We start from the raw sequence: 9,478 nt of genomic DNA, 5'->3' as shown, positions 1-9,478 counted from the left end.
CCACTCCTTTCCTTTCGACGCACCCACTCCTTTCCTTTCGACACATCCACTCCTTTCCTTTCGACACACCCACTCCTTTCCTTTCGACACACCCACTCCTTTCCTTTCGACACACCTACTCCTTTCCTTTCGACACACCCACTCCTTTCCTTTCGACACATCCACTCCTTTCCTTTCGACACACCCACTCCTTTCCTTTCGACACACCCACTCCTTTCCTTTCGACACACCCAGTCCTTTCCTTTCGACACGCCTACTCCTTTCCTTTCGACACACCCAGTCCTTTCCTTTCGACACGCCTACTCTTTTCTACTCCTTTCCACTCATTTCCTTTCGACACACCCACTCCTTTCCTTTCGACACACCCACTCCTTTCCTTTCGACACACCCACTCCTTTCCTTTCGACACACCCAGTCCTTTCCTTTCGACACGCCTACTCCTTTCCTTTCGACACACCCAGTCCTTTCCTTTCGACACGCCTACTCTTTTCTACTCCTTTCCACTCATTTCCTTTCGACACATCCACTCCTTGTGTGTGTGTGTGTGTGTGTGTACTCCTTTCCTTTCGACACACCCACTCCTTTCCTTTCGACACATCCACTCCTTTCCTTTCGACACACCCACTCCTTTCCTTTCGACACACCTACTCCTTTCCTTTCGACACATCCACTCCTTTCCTTTCGACACACCCACTCCTTTCCTTTCGACACACCCACTCCTTTCCTTTCGACGCACCCACTCCTTTCCTTTCGACACATCCACTCCTTTCCTTTCGACACACCCACTCCTTTCCTTTCGACACACCCACTCCTTTCCTTTCGACACACCTACTCCTTTCCTTTCGACACATCCACTCCTTTCCTTTCGACACACCCACTCCTTTCCTTTCGACACACCCACTCCTTTCCTTTCGACACACCTACTCCTTTCCTTTCGACACACCCACTCCTTTCCTTTCGACACATCAACTCCTTTCCTTTCGACACACCCACTCCTTTCCTTTCGACACACCCACTCCTTTCCTTTCGACACACCCAGTCCTTTCCTTTCGACACGCCTACTCCTTTCCTTTCGACACACCCAGTCCTTTCCTTTCGACACGCCTACTCCTTTCCTTTCGACACACCCAGTCCTTTCCTTTCGACACGCCTACTCTTTTCTACTCCTTTCCACTAATTTCCTTTCGACACACCCACTCGAACATACTCCAATCACCATATTAGGCTGCAGCTGCCCCCTTCTCCCCCCTCCTATTTGGCCCACTTCTCAGTGTTGTTCAGGCAGAGTGTGGAAGGGTCTGTCTGAGACCACACACACACACACACACACACACACACACACACACATACACACACACACACACACACACACACACGCACACACACACACACACACACAGAGAGAGGAGGATCCCAGGAGATGGACCAAGGCCAAACAAACAGATGGTTTTGAATCAGATCCCTTTGTTTACGGTCGTCTCTGTGTTAAGTCTACTATGACAGACATGCTTGAAGAGTTACAGTACAGAAACCACTGAATCCCCAACTCTTTCCCTCTGTCCATCCTTCCATCACTCTCTATCCTTCCCTCCTTCCCTCTCTCTGTCTTTTACTGCCAGGAAAAGTAAATCACAGTATGACTTCAGGTCTGGAACTCGTTTTGGCTCAGACACGCTGGGCAGCTGCTCCCCGGCTGCCTCTTGCCTTGCACATTTTTTACGAGCATAAAGGAAACCAGCAGTTGTAGTGGCTCTACTTCTCAACACTCAACACATCTACTCCTTTCCTTTCGACACACCCACTCCTTTCCTTTCGACACACCCACTCCTTTCCTTTCGACACACCCACTCCTTTCCTTTCGACACACCCACTCCTTTCCTTTCGACACATCTACTCCTTTCCTTTCGACACATCTACTCCTTTCCTTTCGACACACCCACTCCTTTCTTTTCGACACATCCACTCCTTTCCTTTCGACACATCTACTCCTTTCCTTTCGACACACCCACTCCTTTCCTTTCGACACACTTACTCCTTTCCTTTCGACACACCCACTCCTTTCCTTTCGACACATCTACTCCTTTCCTTTCGACACACCCACTCCTTTCCTTTCGACACACTTACTCCTTTCCTTTCGACACACCCACTCCTTTCCTTTCGACACACCCACTCCTTTCCTTTCGACAAACCTACTCCTTTCCTTTCGACACATCCACTCCTTTCCTTTCGGCACATCTACTTCTTTCCTTTCGACACATCCACTCCTTTCCTTTCGACACACCCACTCCTTTCCTTTCGACACACCCACTCCTTTCCTTTCGACACATCCACTCCTTTCCTTTCGACACACCCACTCCTTTCCTTTCGACACACCCACTCCTTTCCTTTCGACACACCTACTCCTTTCCTTTCGACACACCCACTCCTTTCCTTTCGACACATCCACTCCTTTCCTTTCGACACACCCACTCCTTTCCTTTCGACACACCTACTCCTTTCCTTTCGACACATCCACTCCTTTCCTTTCGACACACCCACTCCTTTCCTTTCGACACACCCACTCCTTTCCTTTCGACGCACCCACTCCTTTCCTTTCGACACATCCACTCCTTTCCTTTCGACACACCCACTCCTTTCCTTTCGACACACCCACTCCTTTCCTTTCGACACACCTACTCCTTTCCTTTCGACACACCCACTCCTTTCCTTTCGACACATCCACTCCTTTCCTTTCGACACACCCACTCCTTTCCTTTCGACACACCCACTCCTTTCCTTTCGACACACCCAGTCCTTTCCTTTCGACACGCCTACTCCTTTCCTTTCGACACACCCAGTCCTTTCCTTTCGACACGCCTACTCTTTTCTACTCCTTTCCACTCATTTCCTTTCGACACACCCACTCCTTTCCTTTCGACACACCCACTCCTTTCCTTTCGACACACCCACTCCTTTCCTTTCGACACACCCAGTCCTTTCCTTTCGACACACCTACTCCTTTCCTGTCGACACACCCAGTCCTTTCCTTTCGACACGACTACTCTTTTCTACTCCTTTCCACTCATTTCCTTTCGACACATCCACTCCTTTCCTTTCGACACACCCACTCCTTTCCTTTCGACACACCTACTCCTTTCCTTTCGACACATCCACTCCTTTCCTTTCGACACACCCACTCCTTTCCTTTCGACACACCCACTCCTTTCCTTTCGACACACCCACTCCTTTCCTTTCGACACATCCACTCCTTTCCTTTCGACACACCCACTCCTTTCCTTTCGACACACCCACTCCTTTCCTTTCGACACACCTACTCCTTTCCTTTCGACACACCCACTCCTTTCCTTTCGACACATCAACTCCTTTCCTTTCGACACACCCACTCCTTTCCTTTCGACACACCCACTCCTTTCCTTTCGACACACCCAGTCCTTTCCTTTCGACACGCCTACTCCTTTCCTTTCGACACACCCAGTCCTTTCCTTTCGACACGCCTACTCCTTTCCTTTCGACACACCCAGTCCTTTCCTTTCGACACGCCTACTCTTTTCTACTCCTTTCCACTAATTTCCTTTCGACACACCCACTCGAACATACTCCAATCACCATATTAGGCTGCAGCTGCCCCCTTCTCCCCCCTCCTATTTGGCCCACTTCTCAGTGTTGTTCAGGCAGAGTGTGGAAGGGTCTGTCTGAGACCACACACACACACACACACACACACACACACACACACATACACACACACACACACACACACACACACACGCACACACACACACACACACACAGAGAGAGGAGGATCCCAGGAGATGGACCAAGGCCAAACAAACAGATGGTTTTGAATCAGATCCCTTTGTTTACGGTCGTCTCTGTGTTAAGTCTACTATGACAGACATGCTTGAAGAGTTACAGTACAGAAACCACTGAATCCCCAACTCTTTCCCTCTGTCCATCCTTCCATCACTCTCTATCCTTCCCTCCTTCCCTCTCTCTGTCTTTTACTGCCAGGAAAAGTAAATCACAGTATGACTTCAGGTCTGGAACTCGTTTTGGCTCAGACACGCTGGGCAGCTGCTCCCCGGCTGCCTCTTGCCTTGCACATTTTTTACGAGCATAAAGGAAACCAGCAGTTGTAGTGGCTCTACTTCTCAACACTCAGTAGTTCAGCACACAGCTATTGTTGATTGTCCAATTGTTGTCCACTATCATGGATACTTATAATTTTTTTTACAATGTTACAACACGGCTTGGCACTGGTAGGGATGACATCATGGCGTTGGAATTCCCAATTGACATGACAAAACAGACAAAGATGCACGTAAACATACACACACACACATACTGAACACACACACACACACACACACACACACTCAATAACTGTGAGATTGACTTATACTGGCTTCTCAGGGAAAGGAATTGAAATGCCCTAGCCAATGATTTCACATTCTGATCTACCATCTACGTTGCCACTATAAACACCCCTCCCTCCCCAAGAACGGTCTGAAATCAAATCTGTACAAATACCTAAATCAAGTACAGTCGTACAGAAACTAAATACATTTTTTGGGGACATTTCCCTAAGCCTGAACATAGCAAACAGGTCGGTTAATGATTTATTATGTCTATGAGCTCTATTGTACAGGAGTTGATCCAAGGTATTTAGCTGTTGTTGTTCACTCACGTTACCAGAGCAGCATCAGTGAAGCTTCCAACAGTGACCAGAGTGCCCCACCTGGTGGCCAGAATATACTTTTATCTTAGTCTGGGTGTATTACAGACAGGGGGAGCCATTGGTTAACAATCCTATCCCCGTTTCCTCAGAGGATAGCAAGGCTGAGGCGCCACGTGTCATCAACGTCATCCTGCCCGATCAGCGACATCATTTCCTGCTGCCCCTTGGCTACATCCTGACGACGCTCCTCCTCCTGGCCTTCATTGTGCTCATCATCATCATCGTTACCCAGCGACGCAAGACCAAAGGTCTGAGCTCCTGTACTTTTAGACCTGACTAACTAACTTTGGATCTGTGTCTGTCAGCTTTCTCTCTCTCTCTGTCAGTGAGTCTGAGTCAGCCTGTCTTCATCTTTACTGTGTTGTTGTGTTTCAGCGGTGGAGTTTTACCCACAGACATCTATGAGGTGAGAAACTTGGACACACACATGCATACGCTCGCTTGCTCACTCACTCACTGACTCACTCACTGACACACTCACTCCTCTCTCTGTGATAGATCCAACAGGGGTGACATGCCCACCAATGAGTTTGAGATGGACGTTCCTGAAGTCAAGACGTGCAACCAGGAGGAGAATAAACTAGGTGTGTGTGTGTGTGTGTGTGTGTGTGTGTGTGTGTGTGTGTGTGTGTGTGTGTGTGTGTGTGTGTGTGTATGTGTGTGTGTATTCACTCCACTCTCTTCTGTTTCTCAGACTACAAAAACAACTTGCTGAGGGAGAAGGTTCAAATGTCCACCCTGCCCAAAGTCATCGACCTGGACAAAGGTAACAAACACACACACACACACTTAAACCCTCCATGTCTCTCATCCATATGAAGTATGCAGGGCCGGCTCTAGCCTTTCTTTCTTTTTCTTTTATTTTTTCATAACACACTTTATGCAATTCTACTCATTTTGCCATGGGGCAGATAATTATTTTAGCAGTTTGAAAGCAAATTTCCTGCAATTCTACACATTTTTCCATGACTTATGCCATGTTCATGATATCTGATTGAGTGTGACTAACAAGATCAATGGGGGCCCCCTGGAGGTCAGGGCCCCTGAGCAAGTGCCCTGCATGCGCTCGGTATTCGGCCATGATTACCACAAGTTTAGATAACTGGCGAGACTAATTTACCAATGTAAAAATTGTTAGCTGACATGGCTAATATAGTGACTCTTAGTTACTGACAAAACAAAGGGAAAACTGATGATGCACAACACATTTTCTAACTTACACAACAGTACATTTTGAGGTTTTTTAAATACACTGAGTGTACAAAACATTAAGAACACCTTCCAACAAAAATATTTATTTAACCCGTCTCCTCCCCTAAATCTATACCATTTATTTTTTTTTTATATATTTTTAAATTTTACCCCCAAATTTTCTCCCCAATTGTTTAGTAGCTACTATCTTGTCTCATCGCTCGGGAGAGACGAAGGTTGAAAGTCATGCGTCCTCCGATACACAACCCAACCAAGCCGCACTGGTTCTTAACACAGCGCCATCCAACCCGGAAGCCAACCGCACCAATGTGTCGGAGGAAACACCTGGCAACCTTGGTTAGCGCGCACTTCGCCCGGCCCGCCATAGGAGTCGCTGGTGCGCGATGAGACAAGGATTTCCCTACCGGCCAAACCCTCCCTAACCCGGACGACGCTAGGCCAATTGTGCGTCGCCCCACGGACCTCCCGGTCGCGGCCGGTTACGACAGAGCCTGGGTGCGAACCCAGAGTCTCTGGTGGCACAGCTGGCACTGCGCCACCCAGGAGGCCCTTAAATCTATACCATTTTGATGTGAATAGAACAAGTGACATCAATAAGGGATCACAGCTTTCACCTGGATTCACTTGGTCAGTCTATGTCATGGAAAGAGTAGGTGTTCTTAATGTTTTGTACACTCAGCACAAAATATTACATTCAATTTACTATATATATATATATATATATATATATATAAATATATATATATATAAATATATGTATATATATATATATGTGTGTTTATTTATTTATCACAATAGTCTCTCTCTCTCTCTCTTTCAGAGATGGAGAAGGTGTATTGGAAATGAGAGGGGAGTCAGCTTGCTGCTGGCTGGTCCAGAGGCAGACGCTACAGACACAGGTTGCATTCCAAACCAACCCCTAGGCCCTCAGCTACTGGTGTTTCAGTGTACTGTAGGGATGTCCACTCTACTCCACTAGACCAACCCCTAGGCCCTATGCTACTGTTGTTTCAGTGTACTGTAGGGATGTCCACTCTCCTCCACTAGTCCCACCTCTACATTCCACCTCAAGTTAGACCCTTCACTCACATTTGATAACCACAATGGGATTGTAAATCTTACTGTATGCTTCACAGGTGAAACAGTTTGAGCATATATTATGACAACATGTTGTGACGTTTTTGTTCGTTTTGATGTTCGGCAGGTTCATGCACACAAAACATTTTCTTGAGGCAAGTCAAAGTTCGGTAGTCGAAGTCTACACCCTTTTTGTCGGTGATTGGTCAACTGTACTACTCCTAGTAGGAATGGGAACTATTGAAGGGATTCTTGAAAAAAGTGTTTGTTGTCATTTTTTCACGCGACTAAGACCTCCTCGTCCAAAACGCCAATTTATTACAGATTTCTGGATTTATCTTCGATTAATTCTGACTATTTTGAGGAAGTGTATACTGGCTATGTTGTTGCTTCGGCGTCTCGTGTTTTTTTCTTGTTTTTCAAGCGAAGGTCTTTTAAGGGAGTATGTGAGGTACAGATGTTTGCTTAACTTAGCCGAGTTCTGCTAGGAGCAAAGCGAACCTAGTACGTGGGCGCCTTTAAACAGTTAAACAGCAATACTATTACCTTCTTATTGTTACATTTATGTCATTGGTTGCAAAAACTGCTGTTGTGGGAAGGTATTTATTTACAAAGATGCACAGGGTTTAAATGACAGGGTTACCGAAGCCCAGAGTTTTTCCCAAGTTAGGTTAGATGGTTAGGGTAACTCCAGTCCCTATGAGGCAGGTACCTGTGTTCTCTCAGCACCACTGAACCCTCTAGAGGGGAGTGAAGACCATGACTTCTTCAGACAGCATTACACGCTACAGATATAAGTTATCCTTAGACACAGACCTAGGATCAACGTACAATCCCAACATTAACCATTAAGAGGGAACAATGCATAACTGGCCATAGATCTGTTGTCTACGGGCAACTTGATCCTACTCCGCTTCACATTCGCAACTACAGTATATACAGTAATTGTTAATAAAAACCTATTGTGAGTGATCATACTGCCATCACATGACTATATTGGTGTATTGTACAGTCACCTTTTGACTGACTAGGTCGTCATTGTAAAATATAACTAGTTTTCAATGACTTACCTGGCTAAACAGAATAAAATAAAGTGATACAAGTGTAATTTTCTAATAAATAAGCCATTGCATTGCACATTATGAACTGTTTGTATTTGTGTACTCTGATGCTTTATGTTACCATTGTATTGTATCGTTAATGGACTGAATCCCTTATATCCGTTAAGTTGACACTTTCCTGTATCATGTCTCCTTGTCTACATAACAAATAGCTTATTGGGACAATAAAGATCTACTCTACCCAACTCTACTTTCTGTCTAGACTTTCCTCTGTCAACAGTCCTTCCATCTTATTGCAACAGAGACATTTTATGTTAAAATACTCACATTATTCTTTGCTCTCCTTGTTTGTTTGATGTAAATACACTTGTTCATGAATTCTACAAACAAAGCATGCCTGAAAAAAAAACACTCAACTGGCTCTGTAGTGCAAATGAAACCAAATGCATTACAGCTGTGGAGAGGCACATCCATTCGTATTTATGAGAGGTATTGACATGTTGAATGCACCAAGCTTTCTGTTTGAACTACTGGCGCTCAGCTTGGACACCCATGCATACTCCACAAGACATGCCACAAGAGGTCTTCCATAGTCAGAACAGACTATAGAAGGCGCACAGTATTAAATAGAGCCATGACTACATGGAACTCTATTCCACATCAAGTAAGTTATGCAAGCAGTAAAATTTTATTTAAAAAAACATAAAAAAACACCTTATGGAACAGCGGGGACTATGAAGCAACACAAACATAGGCACAGACACATGCATACACACCCACACAATAGCATACGCACTATACACACATGTACACATGGATTTTGTACTGTATATACAGTGCCTTGCGAAAGTATTCGGCCCCCTTGAACTTTGCGACTTTTTGCCACATTTCAGGCTTCAAACATAAAGATATAAAACTGTATTTTTTTGTGAAGAATCAACAACAAGTGGAACACAATCATGAAGTGGAACGACATTTATTGGATATTTCAAACTTTTTTAACAAATCAAAAACTGAAAAATTGGGCGTGCAAAATTATTCAGCCCCTTTACTTTCAGTGCAGCAAACTCTCTCCAGAAGTTCAGTGAGGATCTGTGAATGATCCAATGTTGACCTAAATGACTAATGATGATAAATACAATCCAAATGTGTGTAATCAAGTCTCCGTATAAATGCACCTGCACTGTGATAGTCTCAGAGGTCCGTTAAAAGCGCAGAGAGCATCATGAAGAACAAGGAACACACCAGGCAGGTCCGAGATACTGTTGTGAAGAAGTTTAAAGCCGGATTTGGATACAAAAAGATTTCCCAAGCTTTAAACATCCCAAGGAGCACTGTGCAAGCGATAATATTGAAATGGAAGGAGTATCAGACCACTGCAAATCTACCA

General features: G+C 45.2%; 1 long non-coding RNA gene across 1 annotated transcript; it reads left to right on the top strand.

Annotated features, from left to right (window-relative positions):
• Nucleotides 1-5,004: 5,004 nt before the first annotated feature.
• LOC139401219 (uncharacterized) lies at nt 5,005-8,338 on the top strand. The gene is made up of 4 exons (XR_011632925.1): nt 5,005-5,144; nt 5,237-5,322; nt 5,433-5,504; nt 6,771-8,338. It is a non-coding gene; the product is annotated as an uncharacterized lncRNA (long non-coding RNA).
• The last annotated feature ends 1,140 nt before the right edge of the window (nt 8,339-9,478 follow it).

Source organism: Oncorhynchus clarkii, unplaced genomic scaffold, assembly GCF_045791955.1.
Source record: "Oncorhynchus clarkii lewisi isolate Uvic-CL-2024 unplaced genomic scaffold, UVic_Ocla_1.0 unplaced_contig_9752_pilon_pilon, whole genome shotgun sequence".
NCBI classification, from domain to species: domain Eukaryota; kingdom Metazoa; phylum Chordata; class Actinopteri; order Salmoniformes; family Salmonidae; genus Oncorhynchus; species Oncorhynchus clarkii.
Note: the sequence above shows the minus strand (reverse complement) of the source record. Positions and strands in the feature narration are given on the sequence as shown.